The following is a 14490-nucleotide window of genomic DNA, read 5'->3' on the forward strand; positions in this document are numbered from 1 at the left end:
CGGGAACTCCGTATCCGCCGGAGATCACGGATATCCGCAGATTTTTAAAAAAATTCAAAAATATTTAAAAAATAGAAAAATTAAAAAATAAAAGATAATTAACATTTAACATAGTCTAAACCCTAAATTCAGTATTATAATCCAATTTTCCAATTTTTTAGTAAGAATTCAAACCCTAAACCCTAAATCTAATTTCACAACAACAAAATCTATCTTTAAACCCAAATTTACCAATTAACAGAATTCAAACCCTAATCCTAAATCCAATTTCACATTAATAGAATTCAAATCATAGCAATTTCATCAATTAAAAATCAAAATATACATTAAAACGGCAGAGCAGAGGCGGACCAGAGGCGAAGCTTTGAGCAGGAAGCAGTGAGCGATGCAGTGAGAGGAGGAAGATGAGCGGCAGTGGCTCTCCTCTGACGGCAATGAAGGACGATCTTCTCTGGACGGTGATGAAGGCGGATCTCGCTCCTATGAACGGCAACGACGAAGACAACTCTACTCTGGACAGTAACGAAAACTGTGACGGTTCTCCTCAGGCGTGCAACGTGAAGACGACTCTCCTCTCCTCTGGATGCAGAGGCATGGCTGGAGTAATTTCGTCTTCGCGGAGTAGAGGCGACACAGGTGCAGGCGACACCAACGCTGTGAGAAGCAAGCACAAAACAACATTGGCAAGCGAGGAAGGAAGAGGAAGAGGGTGAGACCTGAGAGAGTGAGAATGATCTGATGAGAGAGTGAGGGAGTGAGGCAAAGGCGTAGTGAATTAGGTTTTTATGTTTCCATCATATATATATATATTTATGTAATTTTATCTATACGGATATTATACGGGTATCACGGGGCAGGTACCTCTCTCCCTGCCCTCGCCCCGTTTATTAAAGGATACCCGTCTCCCATCCCCGCGGGAAGAAAATGATCCCCAAATCTGTCTCCCGACGAGTAATTCCCCGCGGATACCCGCTCTAGCCGAGGGAATTGCCATCCCTAAATTTATTGTGATTTTTTCACATGTATATATGTGTTAAATTTTTATTTGAAGTTGGTAGTTTTGTTTTTGTTATGTGCTTTTCAGTTTCATCATCTTCATAAGAGAAATTAATTTGAATTTTGAACTGGAGAGATTTGTTTTGGTGTGGATTATTTTTTGTTCTATAGAGGTAGATGGATGATGGTATTTGATTGTGTGCAGGCGAACCTCGGGAATGATGAGAGTGCTACTTGGCGATGAGGTTAGCCAACGTTATCCACGTTATCAACTGAGATAACGAAAAGATGAACTCCACTAACACGATTATTTTTTGGGGACTCTTTGATTAATTTTATCTTTTAGAGACTAAAATAGAGATTGGGTAATCTTTCAGGACGATTTTGACTATTAATCGAAATAATATCTACTATTAAAAAAATATTTTAACATGACACATCATCATCTAACTAACGGAAGGACTAATTTGACTTACATTTTATCTTTTAATGACTAATATAACTAAAAAATCTTTTGAGGACTAATTTCAAGAATGGGTGATCTTTCAAGGACGAATTTAACTATTAACCCAACAAAAATATCTTCAAAATATTTTTAAACATGATAAAATAACCAAAGAATATTTTTTTTAATAAATGGTAAAATGGCTTTTGGATTTGACAAGCCATTTGTGTATTTGATTTAGGAATATTTAAATAACTATTTAAGAAGTAAATGCAAAAAACTAAAAGTAAATCTATGAATATTTTATTTTTAAAATATTTTTGGCGATTGACAAAAACCTTAAAGAATACACTTCGCTTAAAATTACTAAATTTTAACGATAATTTTTTTTATTATGGTTGCAAAAATTTATATCTAAATCCGATTTCTAAATTAAAGCTCTTTTTAAAAAATATGTATTTAATGATTAGTATTAAAGTGTCTTAAAATATTCTAAAAACAATTTTGGTGGTTTACATTAATAGTTATGTGTTAAAATTAAAGAAAAGGGATAACAATTTATGTGAGATAGTATTAATAGTAGAAAGAGAAAAAAAATTAAAAGATACTTCTTCCATTTCGTATTAAGGTCTTGTTTGGATGAATTTTTATAGAAAAATTTTTTTTAAGTGAATTTTTTTTATATTTTAAAAGAATAAAAATAATTTTATATTTAAATATTTTATATAAAAATATCTTTTTTTACGTAGAATATTTTTTTAAAAAAAATGTGAATTGTAGCTTTTAAAAAAAATTAAGTAAAACAGACCTTTTAAAAAAATGTGAATTTTAGTTTATGAAAAAAGATATTTTTATTTTTCTGACACTTTTACTTATACTACTAAAAGTTTTCAAATATACTAGAAAAAGACTTTTTTTTATTGAAATTTTTTTTATATAACAAATTAGTGTGTGTTTGAATTGACCTAGAGTTTGAATGAAAGTGGTTTTATAGAATTGATTTTAATTAGGTACTAGTGTCCAAACAAAATTAAGTATCTTTTTTCATTTTTATTTTTGTTGGAAATTAAATATTGTGTTCTAATTTTAAGGAGACATTAATTAACTTTACCTATTATGTCTTTTATTATTAAATATAGAAAGAGAAAATTATAAGGCTAAAGAATTAATGTAGAGAGAGAAAAATACTAGGAATTTTTTTATATTTCTCTTTTGATTGCTTATATTTTTCAACAAAAATTAATGATTGAAAAAAGAATTATAAACTTGCCCAAGATTATATAACTAAAGGATTAAAAGTATGGTTAGATTAATTTAAAAAAAGACGAAATTCCAATTTTTATTTTAAAAGAATTAACTTCAATAAAAAAGATAATCAACATAATTGTTAAAGAAATCATAAAGAACCTTGCTTTTAATTATTGACAAATATTACTATAATTAATTATTAATTGTTGATAGATAGCATGATTAATATATAATATTTTTCATGAACAATGTTGAGAAAAAAATGTACAAGGACTATTACTAGAACAGTAGAACGCGTTAAATCAGTAGACTTAATGTTAAAATGTTATATATTTGATAATAATATGACCATAATAAAAATTACTGGTGATATAATACCTGGTTAAAAATAATTGTTGTATTTTTTTTTTTTTTTTGCAATTTTCAATTTGATAAAAATTTTAAATATTATTGAGTATAAAAATGTGCTTAACAAGTTCTATAAATACACACTTTAAAAACATCAAAAGTGAAAAATTTTGATTAAAAAATTTAAATTAATTATAAACTTTTTAAGTTTTTTATGTATGGAATGCATTGAAAAACCAAAATTTTTAAATTATTTTTTAACCAATGTTCTTAGAACATTTTTTTAGCTAACTTGATCATTAATGATTACTCTATTTATTTCATATTAAGCGCCTCTTTTTAGTTTCACACCAAGGTTCTGAAAATTGAACCGATCATCGAACCGTTCTAAATATTGATTTATTGGTTTATAGATTCAACCAGTTCGATCGTGGTTAAATTGAAAAAATTGTTTTATAATAAAATAATAAATAAAATATAAATAAACACACCAAACCTATATGACCTTATCAATTTACAAACTCAAAAAAATTTTTAAAACACTTTTAAAATATATATTTCCAAGTACTTTTGTCATCATCGTCAGCACTTTACACTCATCACTCAATTAAAAAATCCACAACCCTAATCCTCTATGATTTCTTTTGGAAAAATAAAATCCCATTCAAGAAGAAAATCATAGCTGTAAGTAATTGAGAATATTTCTGAGACTCAGCACCAAAATATAGAATAAATATACATATAGAGCAGTACCAAACAATCCAATTCTCAGTTCCATGAATCATAAACAAAAGGGTGTCTAAATATCCACAGAATCAATCAAATTCAGCATTAAAAAGCATCAAAAACCAAATTTTTAGTTAAAGAATGAAGTAAAAACATTAGAAATGAGTGACTTGAAGCCTTGAACCACCGTCTTCCGCATAAAAAAAATACACTACCATCATCATCATCACTCTCAAGACCTCCAACAACAGCATCATCTTCATGATTTCCTTGCTCTAAATCAAATAACATGGGACATCTGTTGTTTGTTAATTTTTTGAAAGCATCAATTTGGTTTAAAATTAAAAAACAGCAACAGATAATCACCCTAAACTCCAAAATAATATATCTATCAACAAAAATTAAAAAATAGCATACTCATAAATTAAAAAACAGCAGCAGCAGAGTAACAAATTCATTTTTAGCAATAATTTCGACAACAACACAAAATCAATTTCTTTGATTGATTTCACATTCAGAAAATCACTAATCAGATTCAGAACAGACTCAACAGAGCAATAACAATACAATCTAATTACAATATCACAGCAACCCACTACCCAATAATCTCAACAAACAACATCCAAATAATTAATCATGCTTCAATAATTAATCATTTAATCGTGCTTCAAACAAACAGTTTTTCAACAATTAATCATGCTTCAGCCTTCAAGCAATCAGCTTCAACAATTAATCATTTAATAATACTCAAATGGGTGTTGACCCGTATACGAATGGTGTTGCTGAATGAAATGATGTAGAACTAACAATTAATCATACAACAATTATTATTACAACAAATTAGATTTATACCTAGGGTTAGTGGAAGATAGGGAAGAATGCAGAGCTGGCGGCGACAGGAACAGTGGGTGGGGTGGAAGGGTCGAACAGAGCTGGCGCCAGCAGGAAGACACTCACGACGGCAACTGGCGCTGGTGGTGGCTGCAATTTCGACGGCTGAAAGGAAAGCTGGTTGCGCGAACAGAAAGCTGGCGCCACAGGTCTGTGCAGGTGAGTGACTTCCACGGACCTTGCGACAGCGACGGTGGCTGGACGGAGGTTGCACCGGAAGCTCACGGTGGAGACTGAACGTGGAGAGAGCGAGAGGTGAGAATGGAGGGTTGGAGGGGAGGCTCGAGAGTGGGTGTGTGCAGTGTGGGTGTCTGGGTGAAAGAGTCCTAGGGTTCCTTTTGAGGGCCAAGTCAAAACGCGTTTTTTTGGCAAAATTCAAAAACCGGCCGGATCACGGTTTGGTTCGACCGACCGATTCCTGGCCGATTTGACGGTTCAATTTCGGTTTTTGAATTTGACGGTTTTATCTTTTGTTCGAACTGATGGTTTTTAATTTGACCGATTCGAACCGATTTTCAGAACATTGTTTCACACCGATATTAAGATAATTATTAAATTTTATTGAAAATTAAGCAACTAAAAGAGGAAGACAAAAGTATCCAAATACTATTTTTCTCTTCATTAATTATTTAGTCTTCTAACATTTTCTTTTTCTTTTTATTTTTTATATTACTAATAAAGGGCATAATATAAAAAAAAAAACTAATAACCTCTTGAAATTAGAAATGACACTTAATTTGAAATAAAATAAAAATAAAAAAGTACTTAATATGAAATAGAAAGTAGTTTTTTTAGTTTAACTATAATAAGGTTATTATTAATAAAAAATTATTTTTATTTTAATAAATGAATAACAAATATATTAAAATTGGTAATAGTAATTTGCGTATTTAGAATACATATTAACTAAATTTTTATTTTTTTTATTGGAGATGATAATTATTTGGTTTGACGTTAATAATGGAGTGCTTGACAAAATTAAGTGTGCTCTGACCCCCTTTTAGAGCAATATCCCTCCTCTTATTCGGTTCAAATGTAATTAATTTTAATCAATTATAGTAAATATGACACCAACGGTATATGACTTAATTAAGTTTGGTTTGATAAATTTTTTAAAAAAAATATAAGTATTTTTTTGTGTTTAATAAATTAAAAAGACTAAGTATTTATGTTGGTAGTTTTTAAAAAATTATAATGTTTTTGCTTATCAAAATTAAAAAATTACTATAACCTCATATATTATTAATTTTTAAATTTAATTCTTATATTTATATCTATTATAGTACTTATAAATTTTAAAAACTAGTTTATCGAACGTAATTATTATTGTTTGAGTTTATTAAAAGTTAATTTTGAATTTAATTTATCAAATGTTAATATTATAATTTTTAGAAAAAAAATTATCTTTTAAAAACTATTTTTTAAAATTGCTTTTGAAAAATAAAAGTTTCACCAAAACTAAATCTTATTATATATATAGATAGACATGTACAAGTTGTTTCATACTTTCATGTACCTAAGAAGATGAAGGCCTTTACTTATGTTCTGGTTATTCTACTTGTTTTCTCCATTGACATTGGTATGTTTTAGTTATCTAATATACAATATTTAGTTTTTCTTATCTTCTATATGTACTTGTTTTACGAAATAAGATTGTTTGTCTTTTATTTATTTTATTTTTAAAAAAGAATTATTTTTATATTTTACATTGTTAAAATAGTTAAAAAAAATTATGTTTCTTTTCGAAAAAAAAAAAGAAACTCTTTCTTTAAAAACGTAATATTTTACAAATTTTTTTACAAATATACGAAAATTGATGTTTTGAGACGAAAAAGAATTGTCAGGAAAGAGTTTAAAGAATTAAGGCTGTGTTTGTTTATGATTTTCAGAAAAGTAATTTTATAATTTGATTCTTCTCATCCAGTTGAAATTATTTAAAATATGATTTTAATAAGAATCTACTCTCTTTGATCTTCCCCAAACAAAAATAATTGGTTTTCATTTAAATTCTGATTAATTTATAAAATCTATATAAAAATAGGGTGAAAAGTGATTTTTTTTTTCCAATAAAATATCTGGTTTTTTTGTAATAATAAAACACACAATAATTATAGGTTTGTATTGTAGGGAATGAAAGGCTAATGAAAGGAACAGAGTGTGTCTCAAAGAATTGTACAGAGACACTGGCCAATACTGGCAATATAAATCTATGTGGATCATCAAATGGTCACCAGTGTGAAGATTCTTGCAAAAAGTACTATGGATGGAATGCAACTGGATCTTGCAATGATATCAACTGTGTTTGCCAATACTCTTGTTTCAATTTTTAGTCCTATCTTTATAACATTTCCCCTTTCAATAAATGTGTGTTTCAACTTTCAATAGTGGACAATGAATGAAAAGCATAAATGTTATATCAAAATTATGTTTCCAATTTTGTTTACCATCTTTCTCGTTCCTAGTTATTTTTTACTTTATAAGGTTAGAAGAAATGTTATAAGTAGTTCCTAGTTTTCTTGGCTAAGATTTCGTTATTATTTGGTAGCGGAATGATATTTTTTTTGTTAGTATTAAAATTGATTAATAAGAACAAAAAAAGATAAAATGGAATTTATTTATATACTAAAAAAATTAATTTGGATGTATTGACGCCACGGTGTAAAATATTTTACATAGTTTTTCAATTATATGTTCTTTTGAATGACCATTCTACGATCAATGTAAAATATAATTATTTTTACTGATGTAATGTTACATAATTAAATAATATATGCATAAAATTGCTTAACACTATCATGTCAAAATTAAATTTATAAAAAATATATATTTAATATCACATGATCAACTTGATAAGAATATCTACAACAAAAACGTCATTTAGCGGCGGTTCCTGGAGCCGTTTAGCGGCGGTTTTGAACCGCCGCAAAACATTTCGCGGCGGTTTCATGAAACGCCGGAAAATAGGGCGCGGCAAAACGGATAGCGGCGGTTGTAGTCAACCGCTGCGAAATGTGAATGGGTTTTGCGGCGGTTATTATAACCGCCGCTAAATAGCAAATAAAGAAAATAGCACTTGTTTTGCGGCGGTTCTAAACCGCCGCCAAATTTCAGTATTTCGTGTGGATCAACTATGACAAACGAAGAAGGCAGGACTCGAACCTTGAACCTGGAAGAAGGAAAAGCTTTAACAATGTTATGCTGCCACCAAGCCAAATGACTCTTTGATATATAACGCTAATAATTATGTATATCATATGAACATATTTTATTGCCACACAATTTCTTGTTGTATACTTTATATCTTATCATAGTTATTATAGGCACCTTATATATTGGGCAAAATGCACAATTAAACCAAATGGACGACCAAATTACACAAATCTACCAAATTGAAAAACATTACTAGGATATCCCAAAAGTACATTCTTATGTAATTCGAATCAATCCCATTCGAATGAGACAAACCAACACTAATTCGAATTAGTCCTAATCGAATTAGTAGTGATGCTTGTAATTCAAATTTGCCCAATTCGAATTATGCTTGCATGTAATGTTAGGAGAGTTCGAAATAGGGTGATTCAAATTATGCATGATAGGACGTCCTTAGTAATTCAAATCGGTCCATTTCGAATTAATTTTGGACCATAGTAGATCAAATTAATTTATATCTATTTATATATGATCCAAGCATATATAAAGAGTACGTTTAATAATATCCATAATGAATTCAATAAAGAGTACATTCAATAATAAATAAAAAAAATAAAAATTATAAATATTTTTTATAAATTCTTAAAAATCTAACATTTTCTAAAAATATTTATTAAGATTTAGAATTTAGTCTTTAATATTTAAAATTAGTGAAATATTTGCCAAAAACATTATATTTGTTGGTCAGTTAGTATTATTGAATTTATTAACCATGATAATATGCAAATCATTAATTGGTTTTTATTTAAAAATATTTTTATTCTATTTAGTATTTAGTTTTGGTAAAATATTAATTAATTTTTAATTTTGTTATTATGAATTCTTATATCTAAGAATACAAGTTAAGATTGTTATTAATAAAAATTTTAAATTTTTTATTTTAATAAATGCTTAACAAATTATTAAAATAAAAAATTTAAAATTTAAAATTATAATTTGGTAAAGATATAAAATTTTTAATTTTTAATGATTTGTAGAAAATATTTTTAATTATTATTTTTAATACTTTATAGAAAATATTTATAATTATTATTTTTAGAAAATGTTTGATTTTTAATAATTTATAAAAAAAATTTTATAATTATTATTATTTTTATTTATTATTGAATGTACTATTTATTATATTCATTATGGGTATTATTAAATGTACTCTTCATTATACTCTTTATACACTTTTGGACCATATATAAATAGATGTAACAATGATTTAAACACATGTATCTTAAGATACTAGTGTTTACTTAACTAGATTATACTCAGATGGTTATTACTAAAGAAAACATTACAATATGTGGTAATACGCATTTTGCGGCGGTTTAAACAAAACCGCCGCAAAATGTAAAACAATAAATCACCCCGCGCACATATAGCGGCGGTTTTTGAGAAGACGCCGTGAAATGCAAACTTTATGGAAATATAGCGGCGGTTTTAAAAAAACCGCGCTAAATGTAGGCCTATTGCAGCCCAACCTCTAACCGCCGCTATATGCGCTGCAATTTGTCTTTTCGCGGCGGTTTCACACAACCGCCGCAAAATAACCGTCGCGATCTTAAGGAATTGTTGTAGTATAAACCTATTTATGGACAAGGTGACAAATTAAAGTATTTTGAAGGGTATTTTACCTGTTAAGAAATTTAGAGAGTCTTTGGTACGTGCTTTAAATATTTCTAATATAAAGAGTTTAAGTATTATTTAAAAGTTATTAGTTTATATTTTTAGAATGTTTAATTTAATTTGATGTATTTTTATTTTTTTATTTAGTTATTAAATTGTACTGTGTGTAAGCTTAGGTTTTTTTTTTTTTAATAAATACCTTTTAAACTAGTCGTCGTATAAAAAGATTAGAAGAGTGTCAAAGCACTTTTTGGTTTCATGATGAAATTATAGTGTAAACAAGTGAGATTGAGTGAATTCATCTCTTGTTATATCGAAAAATTTAGTAGAAGATTGAGTGAATCTTTTAGATTCAATTCTCAAGTTATAGTGTAGACAAATTAAGTTGAAAAGTCCCCTTCTTATTACATAAAAAAATTGAATAACAAATAGAGTGATTTTTTTTATACTCAATTTTAAATTTGTCCCTTTTGTTTTCTATTTTAGTTTCAATTTTATTTTTTCATTCAATTTCAATCAGTCTTTTGTTTTTAGTCCAAAAAAAAAAAATCAGTCTTTTGTTTATCCTTTTTTTTATCGCTTTTGTCAGTAATTTAATAATTCAATGGTATTTGGATTTATGGTTAACATATACATTAATATTTATTACTAAAAATTAAAGAAAAAGAAAAACAATTTATGTGAGATAGTATTAATAGTAGAAAGAGAAAAAAAATACAAGATACTCTCTCTTCCATATTAAGTGTCTCTTTTAATTTTTATTTTGTTGTAAATTAATTTTTTTTTTATTATTTCAAAAAGTCATTAATTAATTAAATTACAGGGATATAGAGAAAAAACTATATGACAACCATATTGTAAATCATGCTTATATACGACCAGATTATTTGTACAATTAACAAATTAATAATTTTTTTTCTAATCTCAAAAGTATTATACTTATGAAAGGAACGTGTATATTATATGATTATGAGAAAAAAAATATTTATATACTATTAAAGTTAGAATACGTGTAATAATATTTTAAATTAATTAATGGTAGGAATGTGTTTATTATATTATTAGAAAAAATATAATATTTTAATTTATCACTAATTATATTAAATATAAATTATATAAATTATACTACAATTACACATAATTATTTGTTATTAGATTAGAAAATTAAATTATTATATATATAATTAATTAATAGTTTTTTTTAACCTTAAAAGTATTATAATTAAATGCAAAGACTCACCTTAAGAGATAAATATGTTAATATCATTATTAGTTTATTTTAGATATTTTTTAGGATTTTATTTTCTAATGTATGATGAGTATGATTTTATTTTGATGTTTTTTATTTTCTCTCTAACTACACATGGGTATTTTGGGAACACACAATTATTAAAAAAAGTATTTTTAATAATATTAAATATTTTTAAATTTTATTTTATATAAAATAATCATTGAATAGAAGTATAAAACATATATTAATTGACTTGTTATAATCAAGATAAATTTTTATAATACATATAAGAATATAAGATATTGAAGGTACAATAATTATTATTATTATTATTATTATTAACTTTTCTATTGTATACTATTGTTTGGTATTTGTATAAATGATAAAAAATATAAAATTATTTTATATACATTAAATATACTTATGATAAATTTTTTTAAAAAACATATTTTAGACATAAATAAAAAAAATTATTTTTCATGCATCGTACACATATATATACACTTGTACTAGAACACATCATGTCGACATGCTAATGCAAAAATGTTATATATTTTATAATAATACGATCATGATAATATTTGGTGATACAATTCTCTAGTTAATAAAAATTATTGTCCTATTTAGATTATTCTTCTTTTTTTGCAATTATTATACGATTGATTTAGCTAAAAATATTTTAGATAAAATCAATCATACAGGAAATTAATTTAGTTGGTCAGTTAGTTCACTCAACTATTTAAATAAGTGTTAGAGTTTAAATTTGATCTTATGTATGCAATAACTCATTAGTCAATGACAAATTTTTAAATGTTACTTATATCTATGATAAATTAGTCTTTGACCTGTCACGTTAAAAGATAATATAAACAATAAAAAAATTATAATAATTTTTTAATTTAACTAACTTATTTTTTAAGAGCATGTTTTAAAAATATATTAATAATAAATTTTTAATATTTTTGATATATTTAATACATTAGAAATACAAAAATATTTGTTTTTTCAATAACTTTTATAAATACTTTTTTATAGTATTTTTAACTTATATCTTAAGATATAAGTTAGCAAAATCCTAATATTTTTTATCGTAAGGATAATTATTTAGTTTGACCTTAATAATGGGGTGCTTGACGAATTTAATTTGTTAAGACTATAAGTCAAAAATAATTAATGATTGTGTGCTATGACCCCCTTTTAAAGCAATATCCTCCTCTTATTCGGTAAAAATTTAATTAATTTAATCAATCATAGTAAAAATAATACTGTACATCTAAATTTTTTTATAAATTAAATTCAATTAAATTAAATAATAAAATTTAAAATAATATTAATTATAACTAATTTTTATTATATTAAATTAATTTAATTATATTTAATTAACAAAAAGATTTAAATGTGTAGTATTATTTTTATAATAAATATACCATTAAACGTATATGATTTTACTATATATAGATAGACATATACAGGTTCTTTCATACTTTCAATTTTCAACTTTCAAGTACATAGTAAGATGAAGGCTTTTACTTATGTTCTGATCAGTCTCCTTGTTTTTTCCATTGGCATAGGTATGTTTCTATCTAATAGACACTGTTTAATTTTTCTTATCTTCTATGTTTTTGTTTCAAGAAATAAATTGTTTGTCGTTTATTTTTTATTTTTAAAAAGGAACAGTTTTACATGTTATATTTTATATTGTTAAAAAGCTAATATTTTATAAATTTTTACAAATATAAAGAAAGTCATTTTTCTTAGACGAAAAAGAATTGCCAAAAAAGAATTAAAAGAATTGAGGCGGTGTTTGTTTATGATTTTCAGAAAAGTAATTTTGCAATCTGATTCTCTTCATGCAGTTAAAATTATTTAAAATTTGATGTTAATAAGAATATAGTCTCTTTGATTCTCCAAACAAAAAAAAATAACTGACTTTTATTTAAATTCTGATTAATTTATAAAATTATAAAAATACGGTAAAAAGTGATTTTTTCAACAAAAAAAAAACAGGTTTTTTTAATAGAAACCAAAAAAAAATTATAAATTTCTATTTGTTTATTTTAGTTTAGATTGCACATCCAACTGTCCAAGTAGTAATTGTTTTATGTGTTTGATGTGTATATGTAGGGAATGAAAGGCTAGTGAAAGTAACAGAGTCGGTCTCAAACCATTGTACACAAACACTCAACAGTGAAATATGTGTAGCAGATCACCAGTGCGACGATATTTGCAAAAACCGTTTTGGAAGGCTAGCAAGTGGGTTTTGCATTAATAGCAAATGTATGTGTCAGTACCCACCTCCATGTCACAATTTGTAGCCCTATGTTTGCAACATTTTCCCTTTGAATAAATGTTTCAATAATGGAAAATCAAAAGCTTAAAATATATAAATAAATGATGTTTCTATGAATCAATTTTATTTACTTTCTTCTCATTTTTCTCGTTCTTAGTTACTTTTAGTTTTATAAGGTTAAAGAATATTATGAGTAATTATTTATACCCCAAATAAAAAGTAACTAAAAAATTAATATCGCTTAGAATTAGAAATGTCAAAGACAACATTTGGGGTGTAATTGAAATTGACGTTCATATATATATATATATACGGAATTTTTTATTTTAATAAATAAATTAATTATAATAATTACTGAAATAAATAATTTAAAAAATATTTATCGAAATAAATACTTCTCTCTTATCTCGTTTATATTGTAAATAAGATTTCGTTTACACTGTAAACGAGATATATATATTTATAAATAATTAAATATGATTTTTTAAAATAATAGAAAATATTAATAATTTAAATTAGACCAAACTCTTAAAAATGAAACGTTTCTTTTTTTGGTGACTAAATGAAACGTTTCAAATAATAGAAAAGATAGACGATTTTAAATAATAAGGAAGATAAACAGTACATTTTAAATAAATAACAGAGAAGATAGATTGTACGTTAACACATTTACTTTGAAAGTACGCAAGTGCATCGTTAAATTACCCACTATTAACATGGATACCTTTCTTTCCATCAAATAGGGATGGAGTCTTATTCATTAATGGAAATATTTAAATTATATTTTAAAATTTTATGTACTTCCATGTAATAAACAAATTTGTATGTACTTTCATACAACAAACGAAACAAAATTTTTTATGTATTCTCATACCACAAATAAAATTTTAAATTTTTATATAAATTATAATAAAAAACTGTCAATGGATAGAAGTAAGTAAATGGAAGGAGAAAAAAATAATCGTGTTAACAGTAGCAATTTACTTTAATTTATTTCAACTAAGAAAAATAAACATATTAATGTGTAATGTGCTTATTTTAAATGGAAGGTCTATCTTCCTATTATTCAAATTGGATTGTTTATCTAAATAAGCGTCCATCTTTCCTATATTATTTGGAACGTTCTATTTTTAAAAATTTAATCTAATTTAAATTATTAATATTTTTTATTAATTTCAAAAATTAAATTTAATTATATATATATATATATATATATATATATATATATATATATATATATATCTCGTTTTGTAAATGAGATATATAAATAAAAATTGAAAAATTACACATCTCATTTACACGGTAAAAAAGATACATACAAAATTATATAAGAAGAATATTTATTTTGATAAATATTTTTTAAATTATTTATTTCAGTAATTATTATAATTTATTTATTTATTAAAATAAAAAATCCTATATATACGTCCAAAAAAATGTGAAAAAATAAAAGAAAACGGAAGTCATATTCATGAAACTAAATGGAGGAAG

General features: G+C 25.4%; 2 long non-coding RNA genes across 2 annotated transcripts; both read left to right on the top strand.

Moving 5' to 3' along the window:
* Positions 1-6166: 6166 nt before the first annotated feature.
* On the top strand, positions 6167-7076 carry LOC110270771 (uncharacterized). Its single transcript, XR_002360404.2, has 2 exons — positions 6167-6233; positions 6782-7076. It is a non-coding gene; the product is annotated as an uncharacterized LOC110270771 (long non-coding RNA).
* Positions 7077-12146: 5070 nt separating this feature from the next.
* LOC148569268 (uncharacterized) lies at positions 12147-13116 on the top strand. Its single transcript, XR_015881402.1, has 2 exons — positions 12147-12280; positions 12834-13116. It is a non-coding gene; the product is annotated as an uncharacterized LOC148569268 (long non-coding RNA).
* Positions 13117-14490: the final 1374 nt, after the last annotated feature.

Source organism: Arachis ipaensis, chromosome B4 (genome assembly GCF_059453495.1).
Source record: "Arachis ipaensis isolate K30076 ecotype BB chromosome B4, ASM5945349v1, whole genome shotgun sequence".
Taxonomy (NCBI): Eukaryota; Viridiplantae; Streptophyta; class Magnoliopsida; order Fabales; family Fabaceae; genus Arachis; species Arachis ipaensis.